The sequence below is a fragment of the Herpailurus yagouaroundi genome, unplaced genomic scaffold (assembly GCF_014898765.1).
Source record: "Herpailurus yagouaroundi ecotype Mexico unplaced genomic scaffold, PumYag 166, whole genome shotgun sequence".
Classification (NCBI taxonomy): domain Eukaryota; kingdom Metazoa; phylum Chordata; class Mammalia; order Carnivora; family Felidae; genus Herpailurus; species Herpailurus yagouaroundi.
Window position 1 is genome coordinate 11,109,683 of NW_024412407.1, and position 23,330 is coordinate 11,133,012.

The 23,330-nt window shown below is 36.8% G+C and overlaps 1 long non-coding RNA gene across 1 annotated transcript in view; it reads left to right on the top strand.

The window, feature by feature from the left end:
* LOC121038705 (uncharacterized) overlaps positions 1-23,330 on the top strand; it is an 87,445-nt gene that overhangs the window by 60,953 nt on the left and 3,162 nt on the right. Inside the window, exons 2-4 of the long non-coding RNA XR_005794456.1 lie at positions 16,994-17,142; positions 17,968-18,046; positions 19,670-19,812. This is a non-coding gene — a long non-coding RNA (uncharacterized LOC121038705). The remainder of the gene's footprint in view (positions 1-16,993; positions 17,143-17,967; positions 18,047-19,669; positions 19,813-23,330) is intronic.

The following is a 23,330-nucleotide window of genomic DNA, read 5'->3' on the forward strand; positions in this document are numbered from 1 at the left end:
TACTATAAAACTCACCACAAACTGCCCACCCTGACTATTAAACACCATGTTAGTTAAGATAGAGTCTTACATACGCCAGGTTGCCCTCTAGTTCAGTCATACTTTTGTCTATTTTGCCTTCCAGCCCTCTTTGCCTTCTTTGATCCAAGGTGGAGTGGTTTTTGCAGCTAAAAAGGCCACTCATTAAAGACCTGGTCATTCTTTTTTTTTTTTTTTAATTTTTTTTTTCAATGTTTATTTATTTTTGGGACAGAGAGAGACAGAGCATGAACGGGGGAGGGGCAGAGAGAGAGGGAGACACAGAATCGGAAACAGGCTCCAGGCTCCGAGCCATCAGCCCAGAGCCCGACGCCGGGCTCGAACTCACGGACCGCGAGATCGTGACCTGGCTGAAGTCGGACGCTCAACCGACTGCGCCACCCAGGCGCCCCAAGACCTGGTCATTCTTTACCTGTTCTACTGTTTAAAGAAACTGCTAAAAGTGCGACTTAAAGCAATTTCAAAATTATGTGTTAACCTACACATAACTAGTTTAATAACACTTTCTACCATTAATGGGAAGAGTCCACAAATGATGGATACTTCATCTGGTCCTCTAGTTCAGGACTTTAAAGTTGCTTTCCTTGAATAAACAACTAAATGCCTTTTGGAAGAGTACTACTGAAATGGACAGAACTTCTGGTTTGTTATCATCCTAACGGAAAATGGTATTTTATACAATGGTAATATATTTGACACTCAGAGAAAAATATACTTGGTTAGGGTAACATTCTAGAAGATGAACCACTCATACGATCTTCCCATTCTGGTCCCTAGAATGACAAGTGCAAAAGTCAGGTGGATATACCAGTACAGGTATCCTCATATAATAGGTCCTGGAGGGGTCTCTAATGTATGACTGCATATAAAAAGAAAAAAAAAAAGGATTATACGACAATCATTAAAACCCTAATAAAAGGGTGCCTGGGTGGCTCAGTTGGTTGAGCATCTGACTTCGGCTCAGCTTGGAGCCTGGAGCCTGCTTTGGATTCTGTGTCTCTTTCTCTCTCTGCCCCTTCCCTGCTCATCCTCTGTCTCTCTCTGTCTCTGAAAAGTGAATAAACATTAAAAAAACAATTAGAAAAAAACACAATAAAGATGGGGTGCCTGGGTGGCTCAGTAGGTTGAGTGTCCGACTTTGGCTCAGGTCATGATCTCACGGTTTGTGAGTTTGAACCCTGCGTCGGGCTCTGTGCTGACAGCCCAGAGCCTGGAGCCTGCTTCGGATTCTGTGTCTCCCTCTCTTTCTGCCCCACCCCCACTCACACTCTGTCTCTCTCTCTCCTTCAAAAATAAACAAGCATTAAAAAAATTAAGAGAAATAAAAATAAAACCACAATGAAAATAAAAACTAAGTCCACCTTTCTATGTAAATAACAATAACATCTAGCACTTTCATAATGATCCCCGTGGCCTTGATATGTAAGCACTTTCAATACCTGAACCCATTTAACCCTTACACAAACGCTATGAGAGGGAGAAATTATCCTTAATGTCTGGAAAAGACATTATAAATGCCTTACAGAGCTTGCATTACAGTATATATGTTCAATGTGCTGTGCAAAGCTGCAGTGGATGTGGCATGTTGATTCATTCCCATCAATCCTGCGTGTGCATCTGCGATGTGTTGCCTCAGATGATCTGTTTTTCCACTGAATAAATCTGTACTTTTAATAAACTCCAGAAGTAAGTCGGAGGGATTCAAAATTTAAAAATAAAACACAATAACATAAGAGCGTCTATGCCTCTGCATTTTATGGGTACTGCATACTATTCTCTCCATTTTAATACTGAGGACTTGGTGGCTCGGAGAAGTTAAGAAATTTGCCCAAGGTCATAGAGCTGTAACTGGTGGAGAACTGATTTAAAGGAAAGCCATTTGAGTCTAGAATCCATGCTCTTATTAGAACTATAAATAAATAAAACAACTTACAAATAATGCATAGTAAGATTTTGATACGAATTTGCATCCTCTATGCTGGTCCAGTACAAATTTCTGGCCTTCCCCTCTGCTGCCCCCAAATTACTTATCTATTTGTGCCCCACTCTGTTCTATAGCAGAGGAGTGATTTCTTTATTTCAGGTCTTTTATCGTTTATAATTACAAAAATTGTCAAGAGTTTTTCAGAGCTAGTCCTAAAGATGTTCATAGTGCAAAACGACTGTTCCAAGCTGCTCATGAGCAACAGGATGGTCCTGTCCTGCTACTTTGCAAGCTGCCATAGTAATACTCTATTTTGTTGGGAAAGAAGAACTCCAATGGGGTCCGAGCTGAACAAGAACTGAGTGCAGGTGTGGATACCATTATACTTCCTGGCAGACTCTATTAAATGGCCACCAAGGTTCTGATATCTTAGATTGACTATTACTTTCATGACTATTGCCAGGCAGGTCCCTCTCCATGTCATTATATTCATGTATACATACACATACATCTATAGTAAAGTGGAGAGAATTGCAAAGAACAGTTTTCTGGTTGCTTTTCACATGTTAACATGATTTCCCTATTCTATTTTTTTTTAAATGGCAAATTCCTGAATGGTCTTACTCTGAAGAATGATGCCTCAGACCAAAAATAAATTTTGATGGCCCAGAGATGTGAAAAGTCAATTTATTACAATAGGCTTTCTTATTGTAGGTCCATGTACAGTTATGAGAAAATTACAATAAGCCATTAAATTATTAATTGTATAGTTTCCACAGAAAGATGTCATAAAGTATTTAAAATCTAAAAGAAATATGAATTGATATGAGGGAGAAAGAAAGGAAGAAGAAAGGGAGAGAGAAAGAAAAGGGAGGGAAGACAGCAAGATCAAAGATTTAGAGAATTGATGAATGTCTGAATTGGGGGTGAGGGGCACAGCAAGTACCTGGCTTCAATAGGGCACATACAGTTAGAAAAACAGATATTGTCGGGGATATTGTTTTCAATATTTTCTTTTGGTTTATGAAATTTTTTTATTGGTTTATGAAGTTTAATATCTATGGCCAGAGAAAACTCACTATGAATAAGAAGGAATGACGGGGCTGGACCGTCTTTGCCTGTGACTTGACAGACACATTCCTAATTATCAGGAATGAGTTACAAAAATAGCTAGATCTGGAACAGAAGGAGGGAGAGTGGTTATCCTCTAAGGAAGGTTACTATTCATGTTTAGATAACCTGTTTCAATAGCCCATCCTTAGGTAACAAAGAACCTTAATAAAATTGGACCTATAATATTTAATGCTGTGTTAACATACATATTTGAACTTTTGATTTCAGTGACTGAAAATTTAGATGCTAATAAATGTCTCTGTTTCTAGAGTAAATGAGTTCTATTGTAGAAGGGATAGGCACACAGGGATATGGTATTTGTTTCTGAATTTAAAAAACCCTAAGTCTAAAGCATCAGTCAAACATCCAAAAAATATTTTACATGGAAAGTTTTACTCTGCAGTTTTAAAGTAACGACCTATGTCTCAGCCATTAAGTAGCAGCTTAACCCCATTTACTTTTTTTCATTAGGGTTAAAGACTCATAGGAAGATTCTATGGAAAAACAGAAGTATGGGATATTAGAACTATAAGGAGCAATAGAATATTTTAAGAAATCAGCATTTTGCCTCTCAGCATTCCTTGTGCTATGCAATATGCCTAATAAGAAGGAGGAATATAATTTAATCCAGTATTATAGCAGTAGTATAGTAACTACTCCTTTAGTATTTATCATTATTATTGTTGTTACTTTTAATTTATGTCTGTGCCCCATACATTTTATCATGTTACATATAACTTGTATTTTTTGATGTATTGAAATTCAGAATTGGGGCTCTGACTTAGTTGACCAGACTTCCCATTAAAAGACTTGGGAGGATGCACCCCTATGTTTATTGCAGAATTATGTCTAATAGTCAAGATATGGAAGCAATCTGTGTCCATCTATGGATGAATGGATAAAGATGATGTGGTGTGTGTGTGTGTGAGATATTACTCTGCTCTAAAAAGAATGTGATCTTGCCATTTATGACAACTAAGATGAACCTAGACTATATTATTCTTAGAGAAAGACAAGTACTATATGACTTCACTTACACATGGAACCTAAAAAACAAATCAGACAGAAACAGACTCCTAGAGAACTAGTGGTTGACAGAAGAAAGGGGAGGTGGAGGAATGGGCGAAATAAGTGACAAGGACTAAGAGGTACAAACTTCCAGTTATAAAATAAGTCACAAGGGATGAAAAGCACAGCATAGGGGATATAGTCAATAATATTGTAAAAGTTTATGTGGTGACAGATGGTAACAACACTTATCATGGTGAGCATTTCATAATGTATAAAATTGTTGAATCACTGTGTCATACACCTGACACTAATATTCTGTGTCAACTACACTTCAATTAAAAATTTAAAAAATATTTGTGAGGATCCTTGCCTTTTGGCTCATACAAGATGATTTGGTTTTACTTATGTGGTGTTAAAGAAATCATTTAAGATCTTCTTAGTGACTGATTTGCTTTCCTAATTTATTTTGCAAATCAAAACAGCACTAACTGACCATTCAAAATCCTTAGCTTGATACTGATGATACCCGCTTAATATGAGGTCATACATATTTTCCAAGATTCCTAGAGATATTTTACCAGTAGAAAAAGTTTCTTTGAATGTCCCAATCCCTGTAACCCACAGAAAGTAATGGTTTGTGCTAAATTGGCCTCTTTTCCTTAATCCAGTGACAAATGGGACAATTACGTTAAGAGATACAAACCTATTCTTGTTCACTTTCTGCCATGTCAGGTTTTCTATTTTAGGAATGGAGATCACAGAGATGTCTCTGCTTTATTCATGCATTGCCTCAGATAGCACCATATGCTTGAGAGTTCTTAATACATGCCATTTGATGATTGATTTATACACTCCATTTATAAAGTGCTAATGTAAAAAATGGCAAAATTCAGTCTCCTGTTAAAGTAGTTTTTACATTTTTACAGGAATGTCTTTTATAAACAATACTAAATATTACTTTAAATTCATCAACAGCTCTTGGTGATTCGTTGATATTCTGTGACAACAGAACGTACATGAATTGTGCAAATAAATATGTTCTGTGTTAGGCGAACAATGCACAGATGGTTTTAAATTTTTAAGATGGATTCGTGGCCTGTATATTTTATAAAGACTCTTTATTGCAACTAGTCTGGAGAGTCATTCTGAGAGCTAGACTATTACAAGCAAAATTGAATAGAGCTTTAGAAAGAAAGGGGGACTAGAAACACTTTGCTTCATCAGTACAGCAAAACTCTGTGATTTTGTCTAGCACATAGGTCCAACATTCGTTGCGTGCACCAGAAATAGCCATAATTTTTTGCCAGTTGTTTGCCATACAAATAATGATTTGAGAGGGAAACATTTATAAAGCAATTCAGGTGACTTTCCAGGTTATGTAATATGGTTGAAAATAGCATGAGCTTCTGAATCCATCGCACCAATAAACCTGCCTCTCTCTCTGACATTCACATTTGTCATCTGTAAAATGGAGGAAATATTATGTACCTCAAAGGGTTAAGATAGTGAAATGAAATAAATTATCACACACGAATGGTGAGATTTCAGTGGGTACAATGAGATGAATGAGATGCTCAGTAAGGACAGTTATTACCATTTTTATTATGTCAGCTTCTCTCTCCCTAAACATGTAGAACCAGCATAACAAAGGCATGGAGAATAGAAAATGCAAAAAGTTAAATATCAGGTGAGAAACTTGGAATTTTATTCACTAGTAAGAGACCATTAAAAATTGTTTTAGGGGGCACCTGTGTGGCTCAGTTGGTTGTGAGACTGACTTCAACTCCTGTCACGATCTTGGATCTTGGCGCTCAGGAGTTCAAGCCCCCCGTTGAGCTCATTGCTGTCACCCTGTCAGCGCAGAGCCCGCTTTTGATCCTCCCCAATCACTCTCTCTCTCTCTCAAAAAATAAATAAAACGTTGAAGTCTTCATTAAAAATGCTTTAGAAAGAGCAAATAACTTGATAAGGCTATTATACTTGCCTTATGATAGCAATTCTCAAATTTTAGGGTACGTGAGAACCATTGGGGTACGATTGTTAAAATTGGAGTTTTGGGGACATCACCCTAAGAAGCTATGACTAATCAGGTCTCAAATGGGATCTGATCCTATTACAGAAAACCCTGGAGTCACATTTCATGAAGTGTAACTTTAGAGAAATTAACCCAGATGCACTATTTAAGGGTGCTTTGGGAAAGGGAGAAACTAGACACAAGCAGGTCACTTAGAAGCTTGCTACTCAAGGCATGTTTGGCTGGCCTGTTGCATTAGGAGGACATAGGCACTTGGTAGAAATGTCAAACCTTGTGCCAAATACAAAACCTACCAAGTTGGAATCTGCATTTTTTTTTCAGCTTTATTGAGGTATAACTGATAAATAAAAATTATTTCTACTTAGAGTGTACAGTTTGGTGTTTGATATACATGGTGAAATAATCATCACAATCAAGCTAACTAACACATCCATCTATCCATAATCTCACACAGTTACCGTTTTTTTCTCTTCCTCCTCACCTTCTTCCTCCTTCAATGAGAACACTTAAGATATACCCTCCTAGCAAATTTCAGGTATACAATACAGTATTGCTAACCATAGGTATATTGCATTTTAATAAGATTCATACATAAATCTTCTACATGTTAAATATGAAATGATGAACCTATGATAATTGATAGCACAGATGGAAACCAATAGAAGCCTGGAACTGGGCAGGGGCAGAGGGAGAAGAAAGAATTTAAAAGGAGAGGAGATGTCCTAGTTGACATTATAAATTGTCAACTTAAAAATTCAGCTCGCCAAGGTCCCCTCTCTTTGGGTCCGACTCAGTTCATAATGGAGATCGTTTTTTACAACACGGTCTGGGACTCACCACCTGCGTTGTGGACAGAACTCAGTGGATCTGTAAGAAGGAGTGAATGCTCACCTTGGATGGGCCTCTGCTGTTCCTGCACACAGCAGAAGTGGAGTTGAATATCCTCCCTAGCAGCCTTAAGAACAAATTTCAGATTTAAGTAGAAATGTAATGGAGTAGACTTATTCTCTTGAATAATTATTTTTTAATTATATGATTTGTGTTGAAGAAGTCCTTAGTTGTGTCTCTTAGGAGCCTATTTGTCCTTCTATTGTGGTTATTTTGATTCTGGTGTTTAGCAGTTTTTTCTTTAAAGAAATTCTGCAAGCCAGGCTGAGACGCTTTCAAATAACCATCTGGCCTCACCTCCCACCCTGGTGTGGCATAAACACAGAGATGACAGAGGAGAGGCAATTATCAGAATCATTTCAGGAAAGCAAAATGAGACATTTGAGGGTAAATGGGTACTTGGCAAAATTTGGGCATGAGTATGGGGCCCTTTTAAAAATGCCTTCTTGACACAGTAGCTTCAAGAGGCTGACAAAGATACTCACATCTCCTCCTTTGACTCCCTCAGCGATTCTCATTTTCCAAACTGATGTGCTGAAGGTGCTAGGATATTGTTTCTATGACGATGAAATATATTATTACCCACCGAGTTGAGTCTAGAAGTCTGTAGCTGCACAGCTGCCTTACTAATTACTCTCCTAATGTGATAGAGGGAAAAGTACACTGTAATTCTGATGTACAGTAGTTTCATGAACATAGCATTAGTGCAGAACTTCAGGGGTGCCTGTATTAGCTGGATAGTGAGGCTGAATTAAATACGGGGTAACTATTGAGCTAGCAGAGGTGTTCGATTAGCTTAATGGCGGAGCATGCAATTTAGAAGCTATAGGCTCTGAGTTTTCTCTCAGCAGCAATGTCTAAACATGATTAATCAGTTGCTTTTCCCAGTAAGTGACACTAATTAGTTGCATTCTAATTGCCCTGTGTGGCGTAATGTTACTCCATTCTAAGTGCTCTACAGAGCAGTGACATGGGATCTTTAATACATTATCATGGATTTCCATGTAATTACAGTCGTCCTTTCCAATGGAGTGAAAGGAAAATATTGTAGGCTCTTTCATCAGGATTCAACAAATAACTTATACCACCTCTATTAAGAAATAGAATGACTGAACCCCTTCCTTGTTATTAGCATGTATGTGATTAGAAATGTATATAGTTTCAAGTGCCAGACATTGGAGCTGAAAATACGCCCTTTTCTACCTATAGTCTTGCTAGATGATTTTCTCTCCCAAAGGAAATTATTCTAATTTGTCTTGAATTTTATTAATTTCCTAGAATCAGACACATAGAACTGACTTGATTTGATAAATGGAGAAAAGGAAATATTGAACCTGTAATCTAATTTCAATGTTAGGTGCTTAGTCTGTATCTGGTTGTATTCTTTATTCTTTATGACCCATTTTCCTCCTTGGTAGAAGATTAACTCATTGTTTTATATATTTTACATTGTGCTTTGTGCTTTAGTATTTGAATTGCCTAAGCAATTCTTGAGCTTCTTTCTAGAATGCTTTCTTCCAAGCATTCATGGTTCTAGAAAATCGTTCTTTAAAAATGATTTTAAACTATAGCTGAAAAGGGAAAATTTCCTTGGGTCCTTTTTGAGTTTAAATCTTATAAGGTAAAAAATATGATGTGTGCTCTAAAGAAAGAAATGTGATAAAGCAGAATAAAGGAAAAAAGGAAAAAAAAATCTGTATAAATGTGCTAAAGTATTACAAATGAGAATAGGACTTCCAAACTTGATAACTTAGGTAACTTACTAATTCTTCTAAAAGCCTAATTCATGTAGATTTTAATTATTCTGGTTTTGTGTGGATTTGATTTTCTCATTCCTTTGAATAATTATTTTTTTATTTCATGATATACAGTGAAGAATTCCTTAAATGTTTCTCTCAGGAACATATGTGTCCTTATGTTGTGTTTAGCACCTTTATCTTTAGGAAAACTCTGTCTCTTCCTGTATCTGCTAAGTCCTTCTGTAGGTATGAGAACTCTTCTTCAATTCTGAGATTTATGGTATGTACAAGCTTTAGAGTCCTCTAAAATACATATGACCCGTGAAGAACTTAGTGTGCAGCCTGGTGTAAGGATATTTCCCTAGTAGGACTTCCTGAGGTTTGTAAGTTTGTTACTGAGTGTATTTATTTCTCTTCATTAGAAATGTAAATGACTGAAGAAACTTGCAAATTAAATTTTCTTTTCTAAAATTCTTTTAGCTTTTGAATACAGAAAAAAATGGTTTAAATTATAGGTAGAATCTTTTCTAGTTTCCAGCTTTTCACATTCCTATTATTAATGGATAATAATATTCATAATGAATAATAATGTCATCACTGTGTCAGTACATGTCCCTAAATTCAGTTTCTTCACTAAAAACATGGAAATAAAAACTGGGTGAAGTGGATGGTTTTCTAAGACAATATGGTACCAACAGTGACTCTGGGAAAGAAAGAAAGAATTGAAAAACTCATTTTAACCAGGAGAAAAAAAGAGAGAGAAAGGAAGTTTTCATGGGGCAACCCACCTAAAGCACCATACTTAGCTGACTTTCTAGATTTTATAGGGTAATTCAGCTAAACCTTAAAAAGCACATAATTCAATGTTCTTTTAACTGTTTCCAAACATAGAAAAAGAAGGAAAATGACCAAGTTTGACTGAGACTGTTACAAGTCAATTTCATTTTTGAATATAGATACAAATACCCAAAGTAAGCACAGAATCCTTAAGCACATTAAAAGAACAATACTTTGGGACCATGATGAATTTTACAGGAAAGTAAGGATGGCTTAATGATAAGAAACCTATTAATATAATCCATCATATGAATACATGTAAGAAGAAATAACTTGTAATACTGAAAAAGCTCAACATGTTGCTTAATTAGAATTTTTTAAAACCTCCAATAAAAATAAGACTAAACCAAATACAGCAAACATGATAAAATGTATCTTAATGAACTTTTCACTAAAGTCAGGAACAAGATAAGGATGTCCACTCTCACCTCTGTTACTTAACATTTTACTGGAGATCATGGCCAAGACAGAGACAAGAGAAAAAAAATCAGAAGTATACAAATTTTCATGGAAGAGATAAAACTCTCACTATTTGCAGATGTGATATATACAGAAACCAAAGATGATCATTTTAAAACCATTAAAAACAATAAAAGGATTTAGAAAGCTGGTGAAACAGAAAATAAAACAAAATGTAGATATTAAGTGTTCATATACACAATATAAAATTTAAACTATAATGGAGGGGTATAGTATTTTAGTTTTGCAAGATGAAAATGTTCTAGACATCTATTGCACAACAATGTGAACATGCTTAACACTACACTACATTCATAGGATATATAAAAATATATATTTAACAGAATATTTAATATCCTGTTTCTAAAAGCAACAAAAATGTTAAAAAGACATCCTTGGAAAAATATTTCTATATGAACATAACTTTAAATGCTATGTAAGAATACAGAAGACTTGGGAAAATGGAAAACCATACTTGGATATGATATACCTGTCATTTCTCTCTACATGACTCTATACATTTAAATAATCACTGCAGGTATTGATTTTTTTCCAGTTTTATTGAGGTATAACTGACCAATTGTATATATTAAAAGTGTAATGTGCAACATGATAGTATACATTGTGAAATGATTACCACAACTTAGTTAATTAATATATCCATTACCTTACATAGTTAGCATTTTTTTGGTAGTATGAACACTAAAGGTCTACTCTTAGCAAATTTCAAGCATAAAATACAGTATTAACTATAGTCACCATGCTGTACATTAGATCCCCAAAATTTATTCATCTTACAACTGAAAATTTATACACTTTGACCAACACCTCCCTATTTTGCCCACTTCCTAGCCTCTGACAAGCACCATTCTACTGTTTCTATGACTGACTTTTTTTTTTTTTTAAAGATTCCATATACGTGAGATCATACAGCACTTGTCTTTTTCTGATTTATTTCAGCTAGCATAGTGTTCTCCAGATGGATCCATGTTGTTACAAATGCCAGGATTTCCTACTTCTTTATGGCTGAATAATATTCTATTGTATATACAGATATAAATATATATACAATATACAGATACATATTTATATCTGTATATACAGATATATGTTTTCTTCACCCATTCATTTGTTGACAGACACTTATTTCCATATCTTAGCTATTTGATAATGCTATAAAAAATGGGAGTGCAGATATCTCTTTAAGATACTAATTCCACTTCCTTTGTCTATATCCCGAGAAGTGGGATTGCTGGATCATATGCCAGTTTTAGTTTTATTTTTGAGGACTCTCCATACTGTTTTGTATAAAGGCTGTACCAATTTACAATCCCACCAACATTGTGGAAGAGTTCCCTTTGCTCTACGTCCTCAGCAGCACTTGTAATCTCTGTGTCTTGGATAATACTCATCTTAAGAGATCTAAGGCAATATCTAATTGTGGTTTTGGTTTGCATTTTCTTGATCATTGGAGATGTGGAGTACCTTTTCATATGCCTGCTGGTCATTTGTGTGTCTCCTTTGGAAGATGTCTATTCAGGTCCTTGGCCCATTTGTAATTAGATTTTTTAATTTTTTGGCTATTGAGTTGTAGGAGTGCCTTATACATTTTAGATATTAACCCCTGTGAGATATATAGTTTGGAAATATTTTCTCCTATGTCACAGTTTGCCTTTTCATTCTGTTGATTGTTTCCATTGCTGCATAGGATCTTTTTAGTTTGATGTAGTCCCATTTGTTTTTGTGTTTGTTGTCTGTATTTAAGGTCACATTAAAAGAAAAAAGTATTGTCATTATCAATGTCAAAGAGCTTTGTCCCTATTTTACTTTAGAAGTTGTATAGTTTTAGATCCTATATTTAAGTCTTTAATCCAATTTGAGTTGATTTGTGAATGGTGTGATATAGGGGTTCAGTTTTACTTTTTTTCAACAGTACATAAAAACAATCATACCATGATCAAAAGGGATTTATCTCTGGGATGCAAGGAGTTTAAACATATGAAATCAGTCAGTGTGATATATTATATTAGTAGAATAAAGGGTAGCAATCACCTGATCATTGCAATAGATGCAATAAAAGCATTTGACAAAAATCAACATCTTTTTATGAGAAAAAACTGTCAACAACTAAGGTGTAAAAGAAACATACCTTAACATAATAAAGGCCATGTATGGCTAGTCTACAGCTAACATCATACTCGTTGATGAAAAGTTGAAAGTTTTCCTCTAAGATCAGGAATAAGACACATTTAAGCACTTTTATTCAACATAGTACTGGAAGTTCTAACCAGAACACTTAGGTAAGACAAAGATATAAAAAGCATCCTAATTGGAAATAAGTAAAATCATCTCTGTTTGCAGATGACATGACCCTCTATATAGAAGAGAAAACCATAAAGTCTCTACCCAAAAATATTAGAACAAATAAATTCAGTGAAGTTTCAGAATACAAAATCATATAAAAAATTAGTTGTGTTTCTATGTACTAAAAATGAACTATCAGAAGAGGAATTGAGAAAACCATACCATTTACAATACTATCAAATATTGTGTACTTAGGAATAAATTTAACCAAGGAAGCAAAAGACCTATACACTGAAAACTCTAAAATGTTGATGAAAGAAATTGAAGATGACACAAGTAAATGGAAAAGTAGCCTATATTTACATGGATTGGAAGAATTAATATTGTTAAAATGTGTACCCATAGCAATGTACAAATTCAACAAAATCCCTATCAAAACTCTGAAGGCATTTTTCATAGAAATAGTAATAATAATCCTAAAATTCACATGGAACCTCAAAAGACCAAAGCATTTTTGAATAGCTAAAGCAATCTTGAGAAAGAACAAAGCCAATGGTACCACATTTCCTAATTTCAGATGATGTTACAAAGCTATAGTTATTAAAACATCATGGCACTGCCATAAAAGCAGATGCATAGACCAATGAAAAAGAATCTAGAGTTCAGAAATACAATCACACATATAGAGTGAACTAAACTTTGATAAGGGCACCAAGTGGGAAAAGGATAGTCTTCAATAAATGGTATTGGGAATATACAGTGGAATATTACTCAGTGATAAAAAAATGAGATCTTGTGATTTGTGACAACATGGATAGACCTAGAGGTTGTAATGCTAAGTGAAATAAATTAGATAGCTAAAGACAAATACCATATGAGTTCTCTTATATGTGCAATCTAAAAAAAATGAACAAAAAAATAGAAACAGACTCATAAATACAGAAAACAAATTGGTGGTTGCCAGAGGGAAAGTGGTGGGGGCCTGGGCAAAATGGGTGAAGGGGAATGGGAGGTACTGACCTCCAATTAGGGGATGAATAAGTCACAAGGATGAAAGGTATAGGATAGGGAATATAGTCAATGGTATTGTAATATCATTGTATGGTGGCAGATGGTAGCTAGACTTGTGGTGAGCACAGCATAACCTATAGAATTGCCGAATCACTATGGTACAGCTAAAACTAATGTAACATTGTATGTCAACTATACTTCAATTAAAATCAATAAAATAAATGGTACTGGGAAAACTGGATATCCAAGTACAAAAGAATTATTGATTTATTTATTGTTTTGTTTGGAATAATACAATCTAACTCACTGGAAAGATAAACAGCAGACATACTTTTTAAAAAGGGGCAATGTATGTGAACTAGCTCTACCAGATATTAAAATATAAAACGTGACTAGAAAGACAATGGGAAAAAATTGATAGTCAAAAACAAAAACAAAACCCTGACATTTATATGAGAATTTAGCATTTCACAATGGATCCGAAAATGGAACAAAATAAAGTTGGATCCATATATCACATTACACAATAGGAAAAAGGGCAAATTACATTATATAATAAGAGTAGTAGAAAGAAATATCTGAGAATTCCTTTATAATCCTATAATGGAGATAGCCTTCCTACCTCTGAATCAAAATCCAGATATCATAAAAGATTGGCATGGAAGGAGTCAATATGGTGGAGAATTAGGGGGGCCTGAAGTTCCCTCATCCCTCAAAAACAGCAGTATTGAGGCCAGAAGACTTGGAATTCCAGGAATCCAGGCTGCAGAGTGACAGAAACATCTCCAAGGGCCCACGTGGACAGCTTGGTGGGCCATAGGTGTGTGATTGCAAACTGGGAGAGATAAAATGGGAGCTATAGGCCTGGAGGAGAGGGATCCCCTTCTGTAGAGAGACAAAAGGAAGAGAAAGAGAGGCTGTGGAAGTGTAGGATTGTATTTGGACATGAGAAAAAAACCTCTCCAGATCACTGACCAGGGAATGAAAAAAACAAAGAACCATTTCTAACTTGGAAACAGCCTTAGGGGTGTGGGACTTCCCCTGGACTGGGACCAGCTGCCCTGTACATGCACCTGGGGGAAGGGGGAGCCAGCCCCAGGCTCAATAGCGAGCTCAGAGGTACAGTCAGAGAGCACAGTCCCTTCTCTTGAAGAAGGTGGGAAGAAGGTATAAAGGCTCTCCAAGAAGGACAAAAGACCCTGCAGGCACCAGCCAGCCAGAGGCCCTTTGTTGGTGGGGCAGAGTGGCACTACCCTGGAACCGGTGCACATGAAGCAGGATCCTTTAAGATGTCAGGGTTTGAATCCCACCAGAGCACCTGGGAGGCATGGAAGATTGTGGAGCAGGACAAACTAGCTGGCTTGGCACTGTGAGGACAGCCTGAACAGAGTGGTCTGGGATGTCCAGTCTGGGGAGAAGAAACTGGGGTGTCACCATTTTTCTCCCCATCACCAACAAGGTAGGGCTTCAGGGAAAGGGACAGCTGGTCCACAGTGTAGGTGGAACCCGCCTACACCAAACCACACCCCTCTATGCCTGGTAACTGTGTATCTAACAGAACAAGTTTGACACTGATCTAACCAGACAGCTCCTCCTTCAGATCAGCACACCCACTGGTTCCAAGGCATCATCAGATATTGGTCCAGAGGTTTTGCATTTTCTGATTTGATTCTTGATCAATTCTTATTTTACATATTTACACATATTTTTTTTCTTTCTTCCTCTTATTTCTTCTCTATTCTGGTTGTTGATTTGTTTAAGCAGATGTTTTTAAACCTATTCTTTTTACACCTCTTCTGTATCTCTTTATTTTCCTCTCTCTCTGGATTAAGCCATATAGTTTCTCTGATTCTCTGCCTGGTCAATTTTTTTTCTCTTCTTTTTCCCCACCCCTGTCATTTCTTTCTTTATATGGGACAAGGCTTCTTCCACCACACCCTTATTTAAATTTTTTCCAGGATTACTTCAATGAACAAATCAAAACACACCTGGTGGAAGGTCCAAATCACCACTATGGCTAGGGAGATAAAGCAACCAGAGTCACAACAGAGCACGCAACACATTCCAAACACATCTCTTGAAGGGCCAGGCCCTGGACATTGTATGACTTGTTTTTAATATAGTAGTGCTCGCAGGTGCAGGACATATAACAAGCTATTAAAGGACAGAAAACTCGCCAAAATGACTAAGTAGAAGAATTCTCCTCAAAAGAAATTCAAGGAAGAAATGACAGCTAGAGAATAGCTCAAAACAGATATAAACAATACATCTGATTTTTAAAAATTAGGATAATAGTCATAAGATTAATAGCTGGGCTAGAAAAAAAAAGCATAGAAGACAGCTGAGAATCTATTGTTGCAAAGATCAAGGAGCTAAGAAACAGTTACAACAAATTAAGAAATGCTGTTAATGAGGTGCAAAATAAACTAGATGTAGTGACAGCAAGAATGGAGGAAGCAGAGGGGAGAATAAGTGAAATAGAAGATAAAATTATGGAAAATGAGGAAGTTGAGAGAAAAAGAAGAAAATACTAGACCATGAGGGGAGAATTGGAGAACTAAGTGATTGAATGAAATGTAATAATATCTGTATCATAGGAGTTCCAGAAGAAGAAGAAGAAGAGGAGGAGGAGGAGGAGGAGGAGGAGGAGGAGAGAGAAAGGGGAAGAAGGTTTACTTGAACAAACTATAGCTGAGAACTTCGCTAATTTGGGGAAGGAAGCAGACATCCAAATCCAGGAGGCACAGAGAACTCCCTTCAGATGTAACAGGAATAGGTCTTCTCCACAGCATATCACAGTGAATCTGTGCTGCGAACCTTGCAAAATACAAAGATAAACAGAATTCTGAAAGCAGCTAGGGACAAACAGGCCTTAACCTACAAGGGTAGACATATAAAGGTAGTAACCGACCTGTCCACTGACACTTGGCAGACCAGAAGGGAGTAGTAGGAAATATTCAATGTGCTGAAGAGGAAAAATATGCCCCCCCCCCAAATCCTTTATCCAGCAAGGCTGTCATTCAGACAGTGGGATGTATAATGAGGAATGAACTAGGTGAAACTGGGAGCCTTGGATAAGAGTGATTGTTTTTATAAGTGAGAATTTTTAAGTACTTTTTAGTATGTTTTAAATTTTTGAACCACGTACATTAACTATTTAAAAATTTAGATGAAAAATTCATACTATAAAATATTTAACATGAAAGAATGTGACAAGGAAAGAAAACGTTAACTCAGGTATGCAAAATAATAACAGCAAGACCCCTTGAAGGAGTCAAAGTGGTAACATCAAGGAGCCTGCAGGGATTTTGTTAGTGCTAGAATCTCCTTCACCACGATTTTCCCCATTTTGGTTCAGTGGCTGTGGGAGCCCAGAATGAAGATGCTGTTTGTGAACAGAGTCGGAAAGAGAAAGAAATGCTATAGGATCAGAATACCTGCAAGAAAAGAATAAGAGGGTCTCTGCTCCCAGAAAGAGCAAGGAGAGCTCTTTTATGTGTTTGTTTTACTGTGCTAGGAGATCTCTCCTGGCAACTTCTAAATTTGTTGGTTTAGGCTAGGGCTAGACAAAACTGACTTCTTGACGATTATCATGGTCCCTGCTTTCATACTTGCGTTCACATGGATTACCAGGTACAGACAGGATCTGGGGCACTGCAAGAGAGAACACATTAACCTTAAACCATCATACGCCTAAGGATCAGAAGCCCAACAATCAGAGTCCGAAACTGCTCAGAGAGATTTCATTTTCCTTACAAGATGAAGATCTATTCACCAAGAAGGTACGGATGATTCATTTGGGAAAATTTGCTTATTTCTATTTGACTAAACAGAACAGGAAGGAGGGAGGAAGGGGTGTCTTTACTTTTCTCCTTTTTTCCTTCAAATACTTCTTTGCTCCCTTCCATGAAACTTGTATCCAGCTCCTGGTGTTCTGTCTTCCCTTGAAAGTCTTCTCATCTCTTATTAATAACTTTTCCAACTACTTGATTTGGACCTGGTTTTCTTATTGAGGGTGTGTGGGGGTCACTCATAGAGTTTTCTAGCTATATTCTCCCAAAAGAATTGCAATGTTATCATCACCAACCTCATAAGTGAAGGATAGTAATTTATACGTACATGTGCATCTTCAGTGCATATTATTGGCTCTTGATAAAAGGCAAATAGTAATGATGAACATTGAAATACGCCTTTGCAAGATACCAGCCAGCAAACTGCATGAGCCATTTTGAAAACAGATTCAAAGGAAGATGTCCTGAACTTTCATTTCCCGTCTGCTGGGTTTCTTTGAAGTGGGAGTTAACCCTGACATGAAACAGCTCCAGAAACTGAGCCATGCCTAGTTGTTTTTGGCCTGATAATTCAACCCCCAGTGATGACTCCCACACACAACTGGGTGTCTTTGATGACTCAGTCTTCTCCTCTTCAAGATAGGCCTCTAGACATTTCTGTTTCCTATATTCTGCACTACAGCCTTGGTGGAAGAAGAGGATAATAGCTTCATTTAACAAATAAAATCAAATGCATTATCTGCTCCCTCTCTAACACAAGCCCTTCTTACATAGAACCTTCCCTCCTTTGTTCTTGTTTGAACTCTTTTAATCCAGAGTCTGTTATTCAACTGGACAGAGAACTCCTCTCCTGGATGGCAATAAGCTGAAGGAAGATGTTGAATGAATAACCCAGGTAGAGTGATTTGAAGCTGTTTTTTAATTTTTTCAAGGATAAGATAAGAAAAAAAATGCTTTGTTTGTAAACACCATGGAATTTGGTAAAAAGTCTTTAAGACTGAAGCCTATTTTACTCCAGCTTCATTGAAGACTGAGGTACTGGGGTGAGTTTAGAGAAGAATCTCAAAACTTCATCCCCTGTCATTGCCACACACACTAGACTAAAAACTGTGATTAACACCTGCTTGGAAAAAAATAATCCTCAAAAAGCAGAACATGGATCCTTAGAAAGGATCCTTAGAAAGGATCCATGTTCTGTAAATTATTTTAAATCCGGGTCAAAAGTGATTTCCTCTAGGAGAACTAAATTACTACCTTTTGAAATCAATTCTTAGTTTCTTCTGCTTTACTAAGTAGAGCGTTTTTATTTTTTTATTTTTATTTTTTTAAATGTTTTTATTTATTTTTGAGACACAGAGAGACAGAGCATGAGTAGGGGAGGGGAAGAGAGAGAGAGACAGACACAGAATCTGAAACAGGCTCCAGGCTCCGAGCTGTCAGCACAGAGCCTGACGCGGTGCTCGAACTCACAGACTGTGAGATCATGACCTGAGCCGAAGTCGGATGCTTAACCGACTGAGCCACCCAGGAGCCCTCCTAAGTAGAGCATTTTTAATATAAGAAAGTCAATAAACATGAAACTCACATATTAAATTATATTTCTGACACATCAAGCACTCCATCTTCCTATTTCAGACTAAAATGTTAAAATAGATGTATTATTTTTAAAATACGCTTTTCTTTTTTTTCTTACAACGTGTGTTGAATTTATGGAGCTTTTCTTTTATGTGTGTTCTTTATTTTATTTGGAAATAGGCAAAAAAAATTGCATTTTTATAAGTGGAGAAATTCGGCTTCTCAAGATAGAGGTCCTATATAGTTAAATAGGCTAGAGGTCCTATAAAATCTCCATAAAAGCTCTAGTTCTGTATTATTCTGTCTTTGGCCACTAAGATTGAATAAATATTTAAAAGATTCTTTATACAAATGGCATGCTGGATTTTAACGTGGCAGGTTTTTTACAGAAATCTATGTTGACATACTGTTATACACTTACTAATATATAGTTATCAATGCACACACTTAACTTATTCTCTAATTATCTGATGTATTTAATGTTTGCTGTCTCCCAAAAGATGGACCCCTTGGGTCAAAAGGCCTGTCTCTGTCTCCTAGAGAAACTGATATATTGTTAAATAGTAGAAATTGAAAAAAACTTCACAATCCCTCTGCTCAACTCCTAATCCCGCCTCTTACTACCATTCAGATTCCTTGACTATAAAATGAGAATGTGTTTCTATTGCATAGGGTTGATGAGACCGTGATGTGACAGGGCTTCATGAACTATAAAGCCCAACAAAAATATTTGGCTCATCCTGGAAGGGTGAGTAGCACTCAGCTAGATGAAAGCTTTGGAGAGGAGGAGGAAAATCTGGGCAACACATAAAAGAGAGGGAAGTGGCCAATCTCAGCTCTCAGGCCTTAGCGTTTCCTGGCCAGTTCTTTCAGGGCTAAGTCACTGTCTGATGTTCATGCTGCTCCGGCCTCTGCTTGGAATAACATCCCTTTGTCTCCACAGGCCAAAGCTATCAGCAGGTTTCTGTCAGATAAATAGATCATCCTTCGTACCCCAGAAAGCTGTCAGGCTCAATACTTTGCAACCATCTGTGCATCCTTCTTGCCTTTTCTTCATCCTCCTGCATGAGCAGGGCTGATGACCATGTGAGTATTGTTTCATGGCCATTTTTTCCTTTCCATGTTCATAGTCACTATCTTACTCCAAGCTCTTGTTACTCCATATAGAGAATGGGAGAGATGCCAGAGGATTGGACACAGGTAAATGTCTCCCTCCCCCACACCCTCCAAACAAGAAGTAGAAAGATTCATTAACAATAGTTTGGTGATTTTAATGTCAAACCCATCCCCAAAGTTCTGAAACTTAAAAAATTAGTAACCATTGGAAGGAGATATGATCTTATTTGATTCCTAGCATTATTAGGCAGCAATATGTGACATGCTTTGGGTACTTTGTGTGTGAACTCAACATTTGACAGAATGCATTCTCTCAAATCATGTGAGTTAAGCACAGGCATGTGTTAGAGTTATACAGAGGTCAGTACTTATATTCACCATACATAATAGGCTCATACTCTAATGAAAGAGAAAGCTACAAATGTGGAATATGGTACAGATTAATATAAAATGATACAAAGAGTTTCAGGGATGGGCATGTGATATTGCAGGCACCTGGGAGAGGAGCAGCTGACTCTGCTGAGACCAAAGGATCAGAGAAGACTTTTTGGTTGGGGGGAGACCATGACCAAAAGCAATAAGGCAAGCAACATTCTGATGTGTGCAAATGAACTGCAAACAATTTAGTGTTCCTGGGGTCCACAGTTCCTATCAGGGAAGGTCACATCTTGGGGGCAGGAAAGGGCTTACTTCTTTCCTAATATTCTGAAATCAAAATGAAATACATAGGCTACAAGTGAGTAAAATAGAATGAATTAGTAACCCGTAGAATATTTCTGTCCAAAGATGCTGATTAGTGGCAAGGATAAGATGGGGATATGCTACAGGACATTTTTTGTTGCTTTTTTAATTCTTACATTAAATCTACCATTATTTACTAAGCACCTAAGACTCACTAGATGTTGAGATTGAAATGGCATTGGAAAAAGAATCCTTGTCCTCAAGGATTTGGGAATCTAATGAGGTGCCAGTGCAATACAGTTTGGGTAGTGATTTAAATTGAACTAACGAATGCAGATGAAGTAAAACTGGAAACAGTAATTTATGACTTACCAGAACCAGGGTCCCCAAATGTTCTGATGGGTTTCATTGACAGGCTGACTCTAAGCAGCCTGTTAATAGTAATGTGTTGACTATTTCTGACCAATGGAGAATGATTCAACCTGTAAGGTGCTCTTTCCACCAACACATTAGGGCCTAGGACCTTTCTATTCTTACAGAAAGAGAAAAACACAGGAACATCATTCATACAGCACTCAGAGAGGAAATGAAAAATACTGGAGAGAAAGAAACCATTTTAGGGTAACATTTTTCTTATCAATTTATATCCAGCATAATAATGGTACATAAGAATGGTGACCATTTATCTAAATAGAAAATGTAACATGCAATATTAATGCATTTTACTCTGATTGATATGATGTGGGTAAGGCACTGGAATCTAATATTTAACACAGCTCTTGGGTTATTTCTATGCAGGTGGTCTGAATTACTCATTGGGAGGAACACTGCTTAGGAATTAAACCCTGAAGGTGAATTTGTTCAAAATGAGTCAGCAGCCTGAATTTTTAGTTATCCATTTGCTTAATAATTTTTATATAATTGAAGTCTAAGCTGAATACAATAAAATGCACAGACCTTTAAGTATTATGTAGGTCAATCAGTTTATAGCCCCATGTAACTGCCGATATATAAAAATGTAGACGAGTTTCTTTCACTACAGAAAATTCTTGTGTGTTCCTTTTAGTCAGTTCAGACCACCACCACCACTTTCTGATTTTTATCAGTATAGATAAATTTTCCTTATTCTTGGGCTCAACATAAATAGAATCACACAGTTTGCATTCTTTTTTGTCTGGATTCTGAATGTTTTTGAGATTCATCCATTTTACTGGAGGCAGCTGTAGTTTTCAAAATTTTATTTATAGTGACTGAGTTGCATATCACAATTGCTTATCCATCTCCTGCTGATCAATAAACTGTTTCAAGTTTTTGGTTACTGTGAATAGGCTTCTGTGAATATTTTTTTTTTAATTTTTAATGTTTATTTTCGAGGGAGAGAGAGCGAGCTTGAGCCAGGGGAGGGGCAGAGAGAGGGAGACACAGAATCTGAAGCAGACTCCAGGCTGTGAGCTCTCAGCATTGAACCCTAACGCGGGGCTCGAACTCACGGACTGTGAGATCATGACCTGAGCTGAAGTCAGAGGCTTAACCGACTCAGCAGCCCAGGCGCCCCTCTGTGAATATTCTTGATTCTCACTGGATTAATACCTAGATGTGGAATTCCTGGGCCATTGTGTTTAACTTTACAAGAAATTGTTAAATAGGATTCCAAAGTGGTGGTACCACTGTATATTCCACTAGCAACATACGAGTTTTCAGATGTTCCAAGTCCTCAAAAACATTTATTGTTGGTCGTTTCAGTCAGCTCAAACTGCTTTTATTACCAAAAAAAAAAAAAAAAAAATACCATAGACTCAGGGGCTTACAATTGTGGAGGCTAGATCGGGCTAGTCCAAGGTCAGGAGCAGGTTCTGGCATGCTCCAGTTCTTGATGAGAGCTCTCTTCCTGACTTGCAGATGGCCACTTTCTCCCTGTGTCATCACATGGTGGGAAGGGAAAGGGAGAAGATGAGAGAGAAAGGAAGGAAGGTAGGGGAAAGAGTGAAGAGAGAGGGGGCAGAGGATCCAAAGTGGGCTCTGCACTGACAACAGTGAGCCTGATGCTGGACTCAAACTCACAAACCATGAGATCATGACCTGAGCTGAAGTCGACACTTAACCAACTGAGCCACCTAGGCGCCCCTCTCTTCCTCTTCTTACAAGGACATCAATTCCCTTACGAAGGCCTTACTTCAATGACTTCATCTACGCCTAATTACTTGCCAAAGGCTCCACCTGAAATTCCATCACATAAGAATTTTGCAGAAGCATAAATCTTCATCAGTCTTTTGATTTTACCAATTGTAGTAGATGTGACACTGTAATGTTGTAGTTTTAATTTGTATTTCCTTAATGGCTAATGATGTTAGGTACCTTTTAATAGGTTTATTGGGCATTCTTTTTTTTTTTTTTTGTAAAAAATCTTTTCAAGATTTCTGCCCATTTTTTAAGTTGGATTTTTTGTATCTTCACAACTGATTTATGAGTTCTTTGTATATTTTGTATAAAAACCATTATCAAATATTTTGGAAATAATTTCTTCTAAACTCAATGAAATTCAATTTATCAATTATTTTTACGGTTACTCTTTTTATTTGTGTGTATGTGTGTACAGTGTAAGAAATTTTTGCTATCCTAAAGGTTGCAAAGATATTTGCATTTATTTTCTTTTAGAAACTTTGAGATTTTAGTTTTGACATTTAGGTCGATGAGCCATGCCAACTCTTTCCATATAAAGTGAGGTAGGGCCTAAGGTTCATTTCCACCCACTCCCCCCACAACCTCCTATAAAGTTAGCTCCAGCATTATTTATTGAAATGACTTTT